The sequence below is a fragment of the Miscanthus floridulus genome, chromosome 8, assembly GCF_019320115.1.
Source record: "Miscanthus floridulus cultivar M001 chromosome 8, ASM1932011v1, whole genome shotgun sequence".
Lineage (NCBI taxonomy): Eukaryota > Viridiplantae > Streptophyta > Magnoliopsida > Poales > Poaceae > Miscanthus > Miscanthus floridulus.
This window is the reverse complement of record NC_089587.1, coordinates 6,335,683-6,355,008: the sequence shown is the minus strand read 5'-3', so window position 1 is coordinate 6,355,008 and position 19,326 is coordinate 6,335,683. Positions and strand designations below refer to the sequence as shown.

Genomic DNA, 19,326 nt, shown 5'->3' with positions numbered 1-19,326 from the left:
TTAACTAGGATTATTTTTTAGTGGCAATATGTGTTTATACTATAATCTATATGTTTTGAGAAAAAAATAGTACTTTTTATGAAAAAATTCAAGTAATGCTAGTACATAGGACAAAATATATTCACATCCATAGAAAAATTGTATTCATGTCTCAGATTTTTAATTTATATGTATAATTTGTTGTAGTACTTAACAAATATATGGACCACAAATCCATCATCATAGATTCCGGTCATCTTGAAAATAAAGCTGGTGCCTTGGACGACATAAATTTGCAGAAAGAAAGAGTGTTTTCGCAAAACAACATTTTATATTGAAGTTTATTTTGTTAAAGTTATATTTTATAGCCTAGCTAGCGACCCAAACATTAAGAAATGTATGCAAAGGGCATATATGTGGGAAGCAAAAGTATGACTTTGTCTAAACTAAAAAACTATACATACTATTTATGTCAAATTTCTTTGGTGGAGGAGAGCCTCTTGCTCACCACTAATCTACTTCTTATCTGATGACTACTTTAGCAAATGAATTTCTATAAACCACGAAAAATATTGTAATATTAAGTAACTACTTTAGGACCACCTCACATATGTATGTAAGTCATGGTGATCAAGAGGCTTAGGATTAATTAATTGTCCTGCCTATCATAAATCCTCATCTCATCTAGACTAAGTGTGTTGCCTTAACTTTTCCGCTCTATATTTTTTAGTATTTATATTGGGGTTCCCACTTTAGATCAGTGATCTATACAAAAGATAACATCGACGTAGTTTACACTCAAAGGACACCGATTTAAGATGATTTTAGCCATAAATAATCATTTTGCATGACAATAATCACATGGTAATTAAAATATCATTTAATTTCCCTATCCAATATCGACGTATTCATCATCGATGATGTTATTTACTTGTCTACTAGAACATAAATATACATGTATAATACGGAGGCAGTTGGTTATGATGGTATTATCATTATCTTAATCTTGGATCGATGATAACACCTTCAAATAATAAATATAGAAATCAACATTGCACAAGAAAAGTCAGTACATGCCAAACCACCTTTCGCGCAAGTGGCATGATTAGATTATCCTAACCGATGACCATCTTGCAATTAGCACATCGGCTCAATAGTTTTTTATAAATAATTAATAGTTTGGTTCATTCCCACAAAGAAAAGTTGAATCTTTTGGTTAGTAAAGAAAAAGGAGCTGCCAGTTTTTTCCTCAACATGTAGTTCACTTTTATTTTTAACCATGGGTGCACACTTACAACTAGTCCTTACACAAATGTTGTAGATGCTTTATTTTTTAAAACAAAAATATGTTAGATCCTCTCAAACATAACAGTTGATCGGTGCCTCAAGTCAATCTATATTTATATCCTTAGATTTAATTTCATTATTGCAGTGAAAAATACATAACACCTGGACATATATGAGAATATGTCTCAACTCTCAGCTAAGGAAAGAAATGTAGCAACAATAATCAGGGCAAAACAGATAATAATCACTTTGTTTTGAACCAAAGCATACGTGTACCATCTTGAGTTTTTTCATAATAAACAAATAAAAAATGCATTATATATTTTTAAATTCCTTAGTATATTGAGGAAGGGTGTAGAAGCACTTACTAGTTAATTACGATTTCCAAAGTGTTCACATGCATCCGGGCCCATATTTCTTGCAGCCGAATTTTGTAGCTTAGAGCATCTTATAAATACGTTTTATTTATTGAGGCGTAATTTGACTGAATTATTTTTTAGTGGGGGGCAAATTTTGACCGATTTGATATGATCAATGGGACAAGATTATAGTATCTTATTTTACGCGAATTATGGATTTGGGTGATCTAGGTGGTTTAGTCAGTGTGACGTGGTAACAATATTACATTATGTGCCAAAGGAAATGATGTCGATTGGCGTGTTATTGCTCCCTCGCTGCCAAAAATGCTTTTTTAAACCATGGGCACATGACGTATTGCTGTTTGCCCATTAGTTTACACACCCTTGTACAGATAAGTCCTACCCAACGGCCTTATCTCTTTTCCAATTTTTTATATCATATATTAAAATAAATTAAATAGTTCATTTTATGTTCTTTACTGAAAGTCCAGATATTTTATTTATTTATCTGTCTATCCTCATGGAACGATGCATCTTCAAATATATTTTTCTTTCCTAGTAAACTTTGATGGTTTTGAATCTTATATAATAGTTTCGGTCAAAAGAAATTTGGTCCAGTCGAGGTATTACCTCCTCTAGGGCATTGTAATTAAGGTAGAAGGCCTCAACCATACCACCCGAGAAAATCCCCCAAACCACGGCTTTTGCCAGCGAGAGGATTTTTTAACAACGCGCCACGAGCTACCAACTCATATGCACAAGCAGGTCTGTTTAAATTCGCTTCCATGTGGAGCTGAACTCAGAACTTGAGGTAGTGCTACTAATTTCGGTCAAAAAAAAATCATGCGAGCCGCCTATGTGCTGTATAGTCCCTTTATTATTATAATTCGGAATGGAGGAAGTATAATATATTAGCGGTTAAAACTCCGAAGTTCTATCCACTAGGACGTCTTAGAATGTAGTTTTAGAACACGGAAATTCTACAATTCGAAATGAAATCGCGTTGTTTCCTTGTGATGTTCGGATGGAATTCGAATGGAGTCCTTTGCGTCGGAAGTTGGAACTAGACCACTAATATAGGGTGAGAGGTGCAGAGGGCCTCAGAATTGAAGCAAATTAAAACGAGTCCAAATGTCTTCATCTTGGGCTCCGGTGTTCTAAAGCGGGCCGTCGAAACCCTTGTTTCGTTGGTCTGGGCTTCAGTGGACTTCTAAACCATACGTGGGGGTCCGGAGGAGAGAACGCAAGTGGATGGACCACGTGCGCGTATTCATCCGCGGGCTGACAAGACAAACTGAGCAAGCGTAGCGGCCAAGTCTGCAAATGCTGTCCATCAGCAGTACTGGACGCGAACTGATCGTAGAAGTGTTGGTTGGGCCGCTTACACCCGAATTCTAGTTCTCGACTTGGCACGGGGCTTGTATTTTTCTAGGTTTATTTTAGGATTTAATGGCGCTATACTTTCGGTGGTAGGCAATGTACCCGTCGACAGCGATGCGTCTGTGGTGACTTCGTGAATCTCAAGATCTGCCAGCTCAGTTCTTTAAGGGTAGGGTTTGCGGCATCTACGTTGTGTAATTCTCAAAAAAATCTCATGTCGGCTCATTTCTTCGAAGGTGCTTATAGGGGTAGTGTTTGCGGCGTCTGCGTTGTGTAATTCAAAAAAAATCAGCAGTACTAGTCCAAGTCTGGCTGCATTTGGCATGTGTTGGTGTTGGAAACTGGCTCTATACTCTTCTGCCTCTTGGAAGATGTGGATGTGATGACTCTTTTTCGTCTCATGGCTAAAAGAAGTACGGAGTAGTTTTTTTCCCTCCTGATATTTGTTCAGGCCTTGTTTCGTGCATGAACAATTGGAGAGAGTAGTGGCCAAGAAACCATGAGTTTCAAAAGATGAACCAAGGAAGTAGGTAGCAAAGTAGAAACATGATTGTTAGCAATAGTTGAGGTAAATTTATTTGTTTTTGTTAAGGTAGTTTTTGATGAAATTTGGAACGAGCAAACAAAATTATTACGCTATGGGCTTCAAATTATGTCATTCTGACTTTGTACTAAGTCAATCTTCTTTAACTTTAGCCACGGTGTTAAAGAACATATATTGACATCGATCGGTTCAAATAAATGTATTACCAAAACATATGTAATGGAAATTCCAATGAAAGTAATTAGTTGTTGGTTGTAAATATTTAATTTTGCACAAGTACACAAAATAGTAGCTCTGTTAGGCTCCATTTCTCGCGGCTGCAACTGTTGTAGCGGCAAGAAGTGTAGCCAAGCACTTCTGGTACGGGAGACACTAGTGCCCGCACGTCCGGCCCCAGGAGCATGTCCGGATGCAGCTCCCACACCAGCGCCCAACGCACGCAACTCCCTTCGACACCTGCTCTCATTGCCTCTCGCGCCCGCTCGCATTGCGCGCTAGCATCTAGAACCGCGCCCCCACGCCCACACGTGAACCACGACGGTGCCCTGGCAGCAGCACCAGGCTTGCCGCGCCCATCCCGCACCCACACGTGAACCACGGCGGCGCCTCGGTGGCAGCACCAGGCAGCTGCGACCGACCCCTGTCCGCCAGCCACCAGCACACATTGCAACATGTGGAACGCCCTGATCTACTTTTGAAACATAATCATGAAACATTTGCAAGATACAACTGAAACAGATAAAACTTGCTCTTGAAACATGCGTGTATAACCATAGCAACATATGCAACATCTAGGTCCACTTTTGCAACATAAGTCTGAAACATCTAAAATACATGAAAACAAACACTTGAAACATGTGTGTGCAGCCATAGTAACATATTCAACATCCAGATGAAAATACTTGAAACATACGTCTGAAACAACTAAAACATTTTGAACATAGGCTTGAAACATGCGTATATTGTCATTGCAAACATATAGAAACATCCAAGATAAATTTGAAACACTTGAAACATAAGTCGGAACGCTTAAAACACTTGAAACATGGCATCGGCGGCGGCCATGACCTACCTAGTGGGGGACTACCATAGACAGAAAAGTCGGGTTTAAGGGGACGTCGAGAGCAATGGCTGGTGACCTCCTCCTGCTAGCGCCATGGTGCTTTGCACGCCATGGCCACGATGAGCGAGGCGGGTGGCGACGCTCGGGCACGGTGGGGAGGATGATAGCGACGAGGCAGCGCGGTCGCTGTGGAGAGCGTTGGTGAATCGAGAATGGGTGTGGTCGTGGCAGCGATTCGAGAGGAAAGTGAGCGAAGATTTTTTATTCGGAAATGCTATGGAGCAACGTGAGCGACCGTGCGAATGGAATAACCGTGTTGGGCTGTTCGGGCGGGCGTCGAGGCCCACCAACGCTGGCGTACGGACAATCGGACGCACTATCTATAGCATTTCCGTTATGGTATTCTCGCCTACTCTATATTCGTTGCTTATAAAAAGTAAAGTAATGAAATTCGATTTGTCCGTGGTCGAAAAAAGACGAACACAATCAATCATGCATGTAATTTGTCCCTAAATCGATTCTTTTTTTTTGTTTGATCTGTTATTATTCACAAGAACGCCTCACCTCTTCTATAGCTTTCTAAATTAATGTCCCCCACAAAAAGAAGACGAACAAAGTGAAAACTGGGAATGACGACCAAGAAAACCAAATCGACGATCGACAAACACACATCCATCGCGGCTGTCGATAAGGCTGTCGGTCGGTCGGTCGGTCAGCAGAAGATGTTGTCAAATGCGGCGGCGGTGATGGCGCGCGAGAACTCCTGGAAGTTCATGCGACCGTCGCCGTCGGTGTCCGCCTCCTTGATCATTCCCGTGAGCTCCTTGACGGTGAGCGCGTGGCCGAGCCTGGCCATGGAGTGCGCGAGCTCGTCGGCGGTGATGAACCCATTCCCGTCGCGATCAAAGATGGCGAAGAGCTTGTGGAGCTGGTCCTCAGAGTACGGGGACCGGTCGGCGAGGAGGTCGGGGGCGACGAGCGCGACGAACCCGGAGAACTCGACGAAGCCGTTGGAGTTGGTGTCGGCGCGGGTGATGAGCGCGTCGAGCTGGTCGGCGCTGGGCGTCAGGCCCAGGGACCGGAGCAGGGAGCCCAGCTCCAGCTGCGTCAGGCTGCAGTCAGCGTTGCGGTCGAAGGACCGGAAGATCTCCCGCAGCTCCGCCAGCTGGTCGTCGTCCAGCCGTGGCTGCTGCTGCTACTGCGACGCCTGGCTGATGGTGGCGGCCACGGACACGGAGCTGCCGCCGCCCTGTCGGATGCTTGCCATCGTTGTCTCCGGCGATGCGGCGGCGGACGACGCCTGCTTGTGCGCGGCAGAAGCGTTGGCGGTGGGGGCCGTGGTCGCGTCGCTCATGTTCAGATCTCGGGAGCGCGAGGAGGGAGGCGGGGAGGACGATCGACGAATTGGGTGGAGCGGCCGGAGAAGACGGGTCTTCCCTCACCTCCCTGGAAAGTCGGCATGCCAACCCATCTTCGCAACTGCATGCATGAGCTTATCTTCTGTTCTACCGCGTGAAATTTTTGTATTTTGATCTCTTTTGAAAACAATTTCTAGAAAAATACCAACGCCAAAACAATTTCTGAAAATAGACCATTTTTAGGCGTCTTAGCACATGACGCCGAGATATGAGGCTCGGCGTCGTGTCACGCCACGCCGAGGTTCTGCCACGTCATGGACGACCGGGGTCGTCGTCGCCACGTTGGCGCGTGGGTGCGAGACGTCAGCGTCGTGTCAGCCGACGCCAAGTACCCAACATCGGCGCGGTCGGACAGAGCGCCGAGCTCTGGCCCCATCCGGAGCGCGGCCCAGGCGGCCTAATAGAGGACGGTAGCCCAGAAGCTCGGCGTTGGGTCACTTAACGCCGAGCCTCCAGACCTCGGCGTGATCCGACTCAACGCCGAGGTCTGGACCCTTTAGGCCGCGCCGAGGCCCCTTCTTCTTCCTCCCTTCATTCTGAAACCGCCGGCCTCCCTCTCTTCCTCTTCACCCCCGCGCCGCCACCAAACCCTAACCCCCAAAATCGACCCCCGGTGCCACGATCTCGGCTCCCGAAGGTTCCTCGAGGTAATGGTCCCTCCCCTCCTCCATTCTATCCGCGTAGATGTGCTTACATTGTCCTTAATCATTTGGAATCAAGGTTGTTTGGTGATTTGGTATATTTGTGTTTGCATTTGCAAAATGTATGGCTTAGGATGATTGAGTGCATTGTTGTTTAACTGTTATATGTGATGAACATGTTAGGTTAGTTTGGTTTCTAGTTATTTTGGTCATTAGGGTTATTTGTTTATTGTAGGTGTCATTAGGGTTAGTTATTTGTTGGTCATTAGGGTTACTATGTATTTTATTAATTTGTTGGTCATTACATTTCAATTTGTTATGACTAGAAATGATTATGTTGTTGGGGTTGAAAAACGATGAAATGATATATTTTAGTTTCTACTTATTGGATTGAAATATATTCATATGTTACACTACTTGTTGTGTGATGGATGTAGATGGATAAATTAGTGAGGTTGCATCATGGAGGCCGTATTGTTAGGACAAGAGATGATAGTTTGGAATTTCTGGACATGTGTGAGGAGTTGTTGATTTTTTCTGAAACACCATCTTTGACCCAGTTAGTGGAGCGAGTGAAGGTTAAGTTAGGCTGGAATGAAGGAGACGTGCATGTTCAGTTTGAAGGTGTCATAGATGTTGGGTCGTCGAAGGGTCCTCGGATCAAGCGGTTGCTCAAAATTACAAACGAGTCTGAATGGAATGATTACAAGGCAGTTGTATTGGCCTCAGAAGTGCGATCTTTGGATTTAGTAGTAAGTAAGGAGTCCGGCTTAGGAAATGATAACTTCGAAGCATGGCCATCTTCCCCCGCTCACATAGGTTATGGTCCTTTGCCTGAAGAAGAAATACTTGTCACACAACTAGGCTACGGTGGAGATGAGGAAGAGAATCCGGTTGCCGATGGTGAGGGCAATCATGATAGTGATGAAGATGATGATGATTATGTAATTGTTGATGCAGAAGAAGGTTTGGACGATGCTAGCGGAGACTTTTCTATTGAGGATGAGCTTAGCGACGAAGATGATCTTAGTAGTGAAGAAGACTTTGGTGATGCTAGGGCTACGAACCGTTTTGACATGGAGATAGCTGGAGATGATGAGTCCTTCGTAGAGGAGATAGCCGAAGACTCTGATGATGATCGCCCTGTTGGTCGTCTGAATTTAAGGGAAATAGAGATATTGTCTAGGGTCTTGCCTTGGAGAGATCCACTAGTTGGTGATTTCGAGGACCTTAGCCATGGTCATAGGGCAGTAGCTGATGGTGGGCAAAGTGATACAACTATGCCTGATGTTAGCGGTTGCCTCATTGTCGGTGTTTCGTACAAGCACCGGCAAGTAAATTTATAGTAATGCGCGTTAGGCTCGGATGGTGCGCTAAAGGACACAGGATTTATACTGGTTCGGGCTGAACGTCCCTACGTCCAGTTTGTTGCTGCTTGTGTTATTAGCACCGTAACGATCTGTAGTAAGGGATACAAACTGCCGAGAGAGGGACTGGTCCCAAGTCTCTGATCGAAGGATTGAAAGGTGGTCAAGAGCTTCGTAGCTGCTTGAATGTGTGTGAATGTGTTCTATTGTTCGGTCCTATTTTTTCCCGTCCGTTTGATGGAGGATATGCCTCCCCTTTTATAGATGAAGGGGCTGGCTTTACAAGGGTGAGAGCTCCAGGATGCGTACTCTACTTACCTTGTGGCTCATGTCTACCTGGTCAGGTCCTCCATTCTCATGAGTGCGAAGGAAGATAAGTGCTTAAGATGTCGTCAATATCTCTGTAGGATGTCAGATCAGTCACAGCATGCTGCCCCCAGGGTATGGGCTGTAGTACAGTGGTTTTGACTTAGGGGCCTCCCCCCAGCCTTGCTCCACACGCCTTCTGGTTCCCATGATTCCTGTTGGGAGGATTCGGGGTCGGGGTCCGGTGCAGCGCCGTGGCCAAGGCTCTCTGACTTGGAGGACCTGAGGGGTCGGGAAGAGGGCCCCCCCCGCTTCCTCGGGTCCACAGCGCGGTGACGGAGTATCCGTCGTTCATGGAGATAGCAAATCCGTTCTTGGAGTGTAGCGGTTGTCGTATATCTTCGTTGGGTTCCGCGTCCCAGAGCTGAAGGCGGCGCCTACAACTCTACAGAGTGAGGTGCACGCGCCTGTAATACCTTTTGGGCTCTGCGGCGCCCGGAAGGGTCTAAAGCGTCAGTCCTGTCGTTCCCTGGCAGTTCTTTTCCTGTCAGGGTGCAGGGTATGGTCGTTGGAGCCATGGTTGACCCGAACGTCTTGTCTCGTCCTGTACCCATCATTATGAGGGATAGATATCGATCCAGGGCGAGGCTCGTTCTGGGCCGTCGGATGAGACGGAGGCCAGTCCCTATCTCTTGGGCGAGACTAACCCTATCCCTCCGGGATCGGGCGAGGCGGAATCTATCCCTTAGCCCTCGGGCGAGACCGAGCCCGCCCTATAGGCGTCGGGCGAGACGGAGATTAGCCTTGAGCCTTTGGGGCGAGGCAGGGTTATCCCACAAAGGCGTCGGGTGAGGCTGACCCCACCCCTCCGGGATCGGGCGAGACGGAACTCATCCCTCAGCCCTCGGGCGAGACCGAGCCCGTCCTCAAGGCGTCGGGCGAGACGGAGTTTATCCCTCGGTCCTCGGGCGAGACCGAGCCCGTCCCAAGGGTGTCGGGCGAGGCGGAACCGAACTCCTGTCATTCGAACAAAGGATGACAGTGGCGCCCTTATGCGTCCAGAAGTTTTTTACGTTTGGTGGTTATCGGTTCCACCTTCTGGGGTACCCCGGTATTAGGTCCCCGACAGTAGCCCCCGAGACTCTAGGTGATTCGGGCAGAACCGCCTGGAGGGTGTTTTTTGATTTCGCCGAAGCTAAATTGCCGGAGGGTGCGCGCGAGCGCACCCGATGGGTGTAGCCCCCGAGCCCCCGGGTGACTCGAGTAGAGTCGCCCGGGGGGTTGTATCGGTCCCTTCGCGGGTAAGGCTGAAGGACTTAGTTTTTCATCAACTGGGTGTTTTTTCGAGTGGGTCGTGGCGTCCTGTTCGCTGGGGACTGACTCGGGGGACTCGGGGCTGTCTTAACTGGTGCTTCTGCCCCTGATGGCGGATCGTTCGTGGATTCCTTCTTAGTTGGGCTGGCCGGCGAGTTGCTGGGCCCTAGGTGGGCCAAAGAGAAAAGAAACGGGCCTTTGTGGCTTGTGCTTCCCCGGTGGGCAGCGAGTCCGGATTCGCTTGGGGAAGGCGAACCGTCCGCCGAGATTTTCGGGGTGAGAGGATAGGGATTGCGGGCGCGTGTCCCGCGACGTGACGCGGTGGCGCGCGTGGCAGGCCCGGAGATCGAGGCGGACGGTTGCCCTTCTCGTGTCCGTCGCCCCCTATAAAACTGCGGGGTTCGCCCCCAGGGTTCCGTATTTCGCTCCCCTTCCTTTGCGTTCTGAGACATCCGCCGCCAATCTTCCCAGCTCCTCACGCCCGCATCGCCACCGTCGACTGGCTTGCGTTCGTGTTCCAGCCGCCGTTAAGCTCGCGCCTGCCCTTCCCCCCTGCTGCCTCAATGGAGTTGTGGGGCAGATCAAGCATCTCTTCCCGGCGTCTGGAGGGCCTCGTTCGCCGTGGCCTTCTCCGCCCACAATCCGCCGTCCAGGAGTGGTTGCTTCCTGGCGACGAGGGTGAGCCGGTGCCGCCTGAAGGGTATGTCGTCTCTTTTGCCCTCTTCCATGAGCGGGGATTCGGGGTACCCGCGCATAGATTCCTTCGGGGGCTATTAGATTACTATGAGGTAGAGCTGCAGCATCTAACTCCCAATGGGATACAGCATATGGCAGCGTTTGTTGCCCTGTGTGAGGGTTTTCTGGGGATCGATCCCCATTTTGATCTGTGGCGGCATTTCTTTAGCGTTAGTCTGTCGAGGAGGAAGATTGGGGGGAAAGAAGTAGACGCACCGATGGGGTGTGCCAGCATTCACCTGCGCCATACCCGATCGAAGGGCTACCCGTACATGCGTCTGGCCACATCCAACAAGGGATGGCATTCGCAATGGTTTTATGTTAGGGATGATGCGAGTGCCCCCCTACCGAAGTACACCGGACGTCTTATTGTGGATGCTCCGGCGTCATGGGGCTGGGGCGTCCAGACTAAAGACAAGAAGCACATCTCCGACCTTCTCTCCGCCCTTCCATGCCCTGAAGGGTCGGGGTGTAAAGGGGTCGGGGATTATCGGTGCTTACCACGCGAGGAGGGTGGCGCCACTGATGGCGCGCGTGCTTCCCCTGCATCGGATGATGCCAGGGATATCGTTCGAGGGGACGGTGCTCGTTGACGAGGCGCTCCCTTATTCGGAAGTGGCGCAGCGTGTCAAGGAGGCGACGGAGCCGACGAAGGATTCTGCCGGCATGGTCCTCGACATCGTGTATCCGGTGCCCGGGCATCCTCCAATGCGGCCGGAGCCTGGGTTCTTCGAATTCGTAAGCCCTCTTCCCCTGCACTCTTTTCTTTCTCCTGAATCTCCCTTTTTTAATACTGGCTTTTGTGATGTTGGGGCTAGCCGAGGGTGCTAGTCTTCAAGGATAGCCCGGCTCCACTGCCGAAGGACAGGGCTGTGGCGGCGGCGAATCGGCTCGCGGCCGAGCGGGACAAGAAGGCAAAGGAGGAGATGAAGAAGGCGAAACGACTGAAGCAGGAGGCACGGGATCGGGGAGAGGACGTGAGCAGTGAGGATGACGACGATGATGATGATGATGACGGCGACGACGAGGTAGCCGTCGACGTGGATTGGGGCGTCCTGGAGGATGAGGAGACGCTGACAAGTGGCCACCCACCCGTGCAGGGGCCCTTCCCTTTCCACGCGGAGGGAAGTGGATCGATGAGGTCAGTGGAGGCCGGCGAGTCCGCTGCTTCGCATGGCGTGCCGGCCGAGGACCGGTGGATGGGGGAGGGCGAACCCGTCGCCGCCATCCCCGAGGCGACGATGGAGGGGAGCAGCTCCGGTGCTGCACCCCGTGAGACGATAGAGGGGGACGGCTCCGGTGCCGCGCCCGACGAGACGGTGGAGAGGAGCGACTCCGGGGCCGCGCCCGACGAGATGAACCCCCCTGCCCCGGAGCAGGGGGCAGGCATGAAACGGTCCCGCCCAGATGAGTCAGGGCAGGGGTCTGGGGATCCATCCCCAAAACGCTTCCGTCGGCCGAGGACGTCAACGTAAGCTGTTGATTCCTCTGTTTTCATCCTTTTTCCATTTTTATTTTGACTTAATGGTTATTACCTTTGCGCAGGTTCTTGCGGACGGGTCACCCCCTGGGGCTGGCGCCCAAGAAGAGTCTCGCCCTTCAAGTGGGACAGACGGCGTCGCCTGGAGCCACCCCTGTTTCGGGCAGGAGTGGTGCTGATGTCGGGGCCGCGTTGGCCGAACCGACGGCGTCCAAGGTGGCTCCCACACCCGCGGAGGTTACTGAGCGAGCGGTCTCTTCCGTGGCGGGCGTGGAACAGCCGGCCGAGGACCGCATACCGCCGGTGACGGTGGTCGTGACTGCGCCAAGCCAGGATCAGCCGGACGTGGTCGTGGTGGCACCCGAGGGCGTGGTGCGATCCGCGTCGCCAGGCGTCCATGTGGATCCACCCGTGGCGCTCGAAGCGGCCCAAACGGAGGAGGGTCCAGCCGGAGGGTCCTCGAGTGCGGCGGTGGTGCCGCACAGGGTCAGGAGGGAGCCGCCACCGGCCCCTTTGTCGGGAGGAAACCGCTCCCCTGCGCGGGGAGAGCCGCCGCTCCAGTGGATGGATGCTCAGGACCCGACGTCAGCTCTTTTCTCGCTCGATGATCATTCCGAGAGCATGGAGCGGGAGGGTCTTGACATCGGGATCTCGACCATGCTGAACGCCCTGGACCAGGCCAGAGGAGCCCTCCGTGAGATCGTTATCCCTACCACTCAGGTATTTTCTGGACTTTCTTCTTTCTTCATGTGCTTTTGTGTTCTCGTATTCCTGATATCAGTCTTCTTCCTCCTCAGATTCTTGTTGCTCGTAGCCGGGATAAATCCCAATTCCTCCGCGAACAGAAGGCGGAGAGGGATCGCCTTTCCGAGGAGGCCCGGCTGCGAGCAGACTTGGCTGCCCAGCTTGCTACTGTCCGAGAGCGGGAGGCCCAGGCGCGTCAGGATGCGGAGGAGGCGCACGGAATGTTCGAGGACCTGTCGGCGAGGTCCAAGCTGGATGGAGAGGAGATTGCCAGGCTCAAAAAAGAGCGAGACGATCTGCTGCAGAGGAATGCCGCGGCCAACGAGAAGGCCGGCGAAGTCCTGAAGGAGCTGGAGATGGAGCGGGACCTCCGTCGGAAGGCCGAGAGTAGGGCCACAGCCCTCCAGCAGAAGGTGGACGAGGACGTCGAGGTGGTCCGCTCTCTCCGGGCGGAGCTTGATGACGCGGTGAAAGGAAAGTCGAGTGCTGAGAACGCCGCCACCAAGCTGGAGAAAGAGGCTGCCTATACGCGCAGAGCCCTTCAGGCTGAGAGCGATGAGCACGATCTTCTACAAGCTGCGGTCGGGGTGGTCCTTAACGCCCTGAATGTGACGGAGCCGGTGGAGACCAGCCCGCTCGCGGCTCGTGTCGGAGGTATCACGGCTCGGGTGGGCCAGCTTGAGGAGAGTGCCTTTCACGCTGGGATTACCCAGGCCTTCACCGTCGCCCACGCCCACTATGAGAAGGAAATAAACCTGAAAGTGATGAGCGAAGGCTTTCCGTCCACCTACGAGGATGAAGAGCTGGAGGAAATGGAGCAGATGGTCGCTCCCCTTGCGAAGAACCTGGCAGACAGTCTGAAAGAAATGGTTCTCCCTTCGCGGGAGTAATTAATCGAACAATTTTGAGAACAGCTTATATGTAATATGTGGACAAGTGTCGGTATTTTTTCGAGTCTGGACGCCTTTCGTGCTTTTGCGTCTTAATTTCGTTTCGTTTGATTTTTTGCGATTTGATTTTTTACGGTCTTACCAATATGTTCCCCTGAATTATGCCGCTGATTATAATGTGAGGGGATTGAGGAGGTAGCCGTACCTTAACAGCCCCCGAGTAAGGTCCGACCCCCGCACCTGCCTGGGGTCGGGTGTTACTGGAGACCGGAATCGTGGTTTTGGTGACAATGGATGTCATCGCGATAATCCCCGCCCTGTCTTCCAACAGAAATCCCAACTGGGGACTCTATGGGCTCGGCAAGGTGGGGCCTTTGTCCCTGCATTGTTTGGCCCGAGCCCCCGAGCCTTATTAGGGTCTGATAGGGGTCGGCCGTTATTTGCGTGTTACCCCGTCCTCGGTTTTCGCAATCGGAGGGGCTGAGTGAACGACACTTGCCTCGACGGCTTGAGTACCGCGCTCAACGAGCTCGCTAACGGGTACGTTCGTGTGGAATCCGGGTCCATCATTTGCTGATGGGGTCGGCAGAGCCCTCTGGTGGCACTCCACAACTTCTTAACCCGCCTCCCGGCAGATGCCTGAGTCGTTCGATAAGCTCAGGGGGCCCGATGGCCTCTCCTCGATGGAGATTCTGTGGGTTTGGCTCGAGGTTAGAATCGAACGAGAGAAGGTCGAGACGTCCCGGTTTGCTTCTGAGCGAGGTCGGGCAGGGCCGCTGGGGCTCGTCTCGGTTATCTCTCCCTGGCCCTGTTCGGCGTGAGGCGGCCTCGAGCCCTTCGCGGGCCGACCTTCGAACCTCAGCCTATGGCTGCCTATATCGAATGAGGCGACAGCCGTTTCGTGGTGTGACACGAACCGTTTGGATGCAATTTTTTGCATATGAAATGTTTTGAATGCAACATTTAATTGAAGATAAAAGCGGTAACGTTACCTTGGTGGTATGAGTGGCGGAAAAGCTCCTACTTGATGGGTTCGGGCCCTGACCTTTCTTTGGTCGTTCGCTCGTCGTGTCTTCTGGGCCGAACGGTCGACCCAGGAGATCTGAAGGGTCCCGTCCTCGAGTCGTCCGTGATCCTGCATGGGGAGGCGAAAAAGTTGTCTGCCTATGTGGGCGCCTTAATCGCCGCGTCCGGAGCGGGTCAGTGGCGGGCCATACCCAGGCAGTGTTCAGTTTGACCAAAGAGGGACGCTTCGTAGACCGGGGTTCGTCCCGTCACCTCTGGCGCGTCCCCTCAGGTATCAATCAGCATTGATTGCGTATTAAAAAAGGGGAAGGGAGAGGGTTTTTCGTCCGACCTTTCACCTTTCCTTAGTTACTGCGCCTCCTCTTTAAATAGGGAGGGGGAGAGGAGCTCTCGTCCCACCTCCCCTTCTGCCTCCGAGCCGCTATCTCTCCTTCTTCTTCCTTTCCGCCAAACGCGTCCGTGCGTCGCGGTGGTTCCTGAGTGAGGAAGAGTAATGCCAGAGGGAGATAGAGAACTTACAACCTTGCTCGTGAGTCTGGTGCGTGATGTCGAGCCGGAGGTTATCCAACGTAGATGAGATGGTGCGCGTGGCCCTTGGTGAGGAGTCGCTGCTGCTGAAGGAGAAATGGCGTCGGTGGGCGTCGTACGTCGTTGACTGCGCCGTCGTTCGCTGCGCTCCTCCCTTGGCGGGAGGCGTTTCCTGCCCATACGCCGTTGTCAGGGTTATGGCTGGGGATGATGGCGTAGTCCCCAGACGCTCCGGCGGAGGCGTCATAGATGGTGGCGCCTTCGAGGGTCCAGCGAAGATGTCGCCGATGGAGAGCGTGGCACGGCGCCCGCAGTAGACGAGCTGGCCCGTGTACATGCCCTCGACGTCGCCGATGGAGAGCGTGGCACGGCGGCCGCAGTGGACGAACTGGCCCGTGTACATGCCCTCGACGTCGCCGATGGAGAGCATGGCGCGGCGATCGTAGTAGCACTTGTGGTAGAGCTGAGCCGAGACTGTAATGAAATAACGCTGTGGGGAAGCCCCCGAGTAAACAGTCTTCGGAGTATATTGTTCCCTCTTTTTTTTTGTAATGACATTGCTTTGTAAGTGGTGAATTCGTGCAAAAAATGAACGAAATTACATCCTTTGCTTGTGGCAAGTCATTTTAGCGCTTTCCAACTCTTCTCATGGTCTAAGTCATAGGAAGCTAGGAACGTGGGCAAACTAATTCTGATTGAACTGGTGAGCAAAGAGGTTGCAGCCGCTGGGGCGTGGGTGTCTCGCAGTCCTACCTGTTGTATTCAGAATTGGTTCCCAAGATCTTAGCCCTCGAGACTTATTTACGAGGCGAGTGGAAAACTTATAGAATGTTCGTAAGTATAACACAGGGATTTTTTGCAAGCGCGATACTTGTATTACACATAACATATATTACGATCACATGCCAGCCCCCGAGTGAGGTCTGACCCCTCGCGATTTGTAGGGGTCGGAAATCACTAAGGATCGGGGTTCTGCTAAGACAAAAACTGATAAAGAAAAAGCGTAAGCTTATTTAAGGATAGAAACGACGTAGCTGCTCAATGTTCCAGGCGTTGGTGAAGACCTCGCCTTTGATGGTTTTCAACCGGTAGGCGCCTGGGCGAAGTATTTCCGCGATGATGTAGGGCCCTTCCCAGGGCGGGGAGAGTTTGTGGCGATCCTTGTTGCTCTGCACAAGGCGGAGGACGAGGTCTCCGACGTTGAAGGCTCGACCCCGCACCCGTCGGCTGTGGTACCGCCGTAACGCTTGCTGGTACTTGGCTGAACGGAGGAGGGCGATGTCGCGGGCCTCATCCAGCTGGTCCATGGCGTCTTGGTGAGATGCCTCGGCTCCCTGTTCGTCATATGCTCTGATTCTTGGTGCTCCATAGTCGAGGTCCGTCGGGAGAACGGCCTCGGAACCGTAGATCATGAAGAAGGGTGTGTAGCCGGTGGCCCGGCTAGGAGTCGTCCTTAGGCTCCAGAGCACAGCTGGGAGCTCAGCGAGCCATCGCGCGCCGAACTTGTTCAACCGGTTGAAAATTCTGGGTTTGAGGCCTTGAAGAAGCATGCCGTTTGCGCGCTCGACCTGTCCGTTCGTCCGGGGGTGCGCGACGGCTGCCCAATCGATTCGGATGTGCTGTTCATCACAGAAACGAATGAATTTCCTACCGGTGAACTGCGTGCCGTTGTCTGTGATGATGGAGTTCGGTACTCCAAAGCGATGGATGATGTCGAGAAAGAACAACACAGCTTGCTCGGATTTGATTGTGGATATTGGCCGAGCTTCAATCCATTTTGTGAACTTGTCTATGGTGACAAGCAGGTGGGTAAAGCCTCCGGGCGCTTTTTTAAGTGGCCCGACCAGGTCAAGCCCCCAGACCGCGAAGGGCCACGTGATGGGGATCATCTGGAGAGCCTGGGCCGGGAGGTGTGTTTGCCGAGCGTAGTATTGGCACCCTTCGCAGGTGCGTACAATTTGCTCGGCATCGGCTACTGCGGTGGGCCAATAGAAACCCTGTCGGAATGCCTTCCCAACCAAGGTTCTCGGTGCGGCATGGTGACCGCATGCTCCACCGTGGATGTCGCTCAGTAGGAGTTTTCCCTGTTCGCCAGGGATGCAAAGTTGAAGAATTCCGATGTGACTTCGTTGTAGAGTTCGCCCTCTACAAGAACGAAGGATTTGGCGCGTCGCGCGAGCCGTCGGGCTTCCGTCTTGTCGGTTGGTAGTACGTCGTGGAGGAGATAGTCGATGTAAAGCGTTCTCCAGTCATTGGGAGGATCGGACTCCATGGCTGGGTCTTCTTCAAGCTCCATGACCTCGGGGTCGGGTGGAACAGTTGGAGGATCGGCCTTAGGGGTCGGACTAGAAGGGCCACCGTCGGCTTGTTCCGACCCCGCGTAGCGTACCGAGGGTTTGTGTTGGTCACTGGCGAAGACGCCTGTTGGAACTGGCTCTCGGCTGGATGCTGCTTTTGCGAGTGTATCGGCCGCTTCGTTGAGGCGCCTGGGGATATGATTGAGTTCGAGGCCGTCGAATTTGTCCTCCAGACGTCGGACCTCTTGACAATATGCCTCCATCTTGGTATCGTGGCAGCCCGACTCCTTCATGACCTGGTTGACGACCAGCTGAGAGTCGCCCCTGACATCAAGGCGTCGGATGCCCAGCTCGATGGCGATTCGTAGGCCGTTGATGAGCGCTTCGTATTCTGCAGTATTGTTTCGATGAAGGAAAATGAAGTCGAACCATGTACCTCATGTGGACCCCGAGGGGGGATACAAAGACTAGTCCTGCTCCGGCGCCCTTCTTCATCAGCGATCCGTCGAAGTACATTATCCAGTACTCTTGATCGACGGCTGCTGGTGGCATCTGGACCTCGGTCCACTCCGCGATGAAGTCAGCCAGTGCCTGAGATTTGATCGCCGTTCGGGGAACATAAGAAATGCCCTGATCCATCAGCTCGAGCGCCCACTTTGCAGTTCTTCCCGTAGCGTCATGGCTACGAACGACCTCGCCGAGGGGGAACGACGTCACTACTGTCACAGGGTGCGACTCGAAGTAGTGGCGTAGCTTCCTTTTGGTGATGAGGACGGTGTAGAGGAGTTTCTGGATCTGGGAGTAGCGGGTTTTGGAGTCGGATAACACCTCGCTGATGAAATAAACAGGGCGCTGCACCTTGAAGGCGTGCCCCTCTTCTTCTCGCTCTACTATTAAGGCGGAGCTAACCACTTGGGTGGTGGCCGATATATATAGTAGGAGAGATTCTCCATCGCATGGAGGAACTAGAACCGGCGGCTTAGTTAAAAATCGTTTAACCATGTCAAGTGCTTCCTGAGCCTCGGCTGTCCACTCGAAGCGGTCAGTTTTCTTCAGGAGTCGATAAAGGGGGAGCCCTCGTTCGCCGAGGCGTGAAATGAATCGACTGAGAGCGGCAAGGCACCCGGTGATCCGCTGAACCCCCTTTATGTTTTGGATCGGGCCCATCCTCGTGATGGCTGATATTTTCTCTGGGTTGGCCTCGATGCCACGCTCGGAGACGATGAAGCCGAGCAGCATGCCCCTCGGGACCCCGAAAACACATTTTTCGGGATTGAGTTTGATGCCGTTCGCTCGGAGTTTCGCAAAGGTGCGTTCGAGATCGGCGACAAGGTGGTCAGCCCGCTTGGACTTGACTACAATGTCGTCGACATAGGCCTCAACGGTTCGCCCGATGAGATCTCCGAAGCAACTAAGCATACAGCGCTGGTACGTTGCCCCAGCGTTCTTCAGACCAAACGGCATTGAAACGTAGCAAAATGATCCAAAGGGCGTGATAAAAGATGTCGCGAGCTGGTCGGACTCTTTCATCGCGATTTGATGATAACCTGAGTATGCGTCAAGGAAACAGAGGGTTTCGCACCCCGAGGTGGAGTCGACTATTTGGTCTATTCGTGGCAAAGGAAATGGATCCTTTGGACACGATTTGTTGAGGCCAGTATAATCAACACACATCCTCCATTTCCCGCTCTTTTTCCGGACAAGAACAGGATTTGCTAACCACTCTGGGTGGTACACTTCCTTAATGAATCCTGCGGCCAGTAGTTTGGCTATCTCCTCGCCGATGGCCCTGCGTTTCTCCTCGTCGAAGCGGCGCAGGCGTTGTTTCACCGGCTTGGATCCCGGGAGGATTTGGAGAGTATGCTCGGCGACCTCCCTCGGGATGCCCGGCATATCCGAGGGTTTCCACGCAAAGATGTCCTTGTTAGCGCGGAGGAAGTCGACGAGCGCGCTTTCCTATGCGGAGGA

General features: G+C 52.0%; 1 pseudogene; it reads right to left on the bottom strand.

The window, feature by feature from the left end:
• Window positions 1-5,142: 5,142 nt before the first annotated feature.
• On the bottom strand, window positions 5,143-6,112 carry LOC136470989 (probable calcium-binding protein CML11; annotated as a pseudogene).
• Window positions 6,113-19,326: the final 13,214 nt, after the last annotated feature.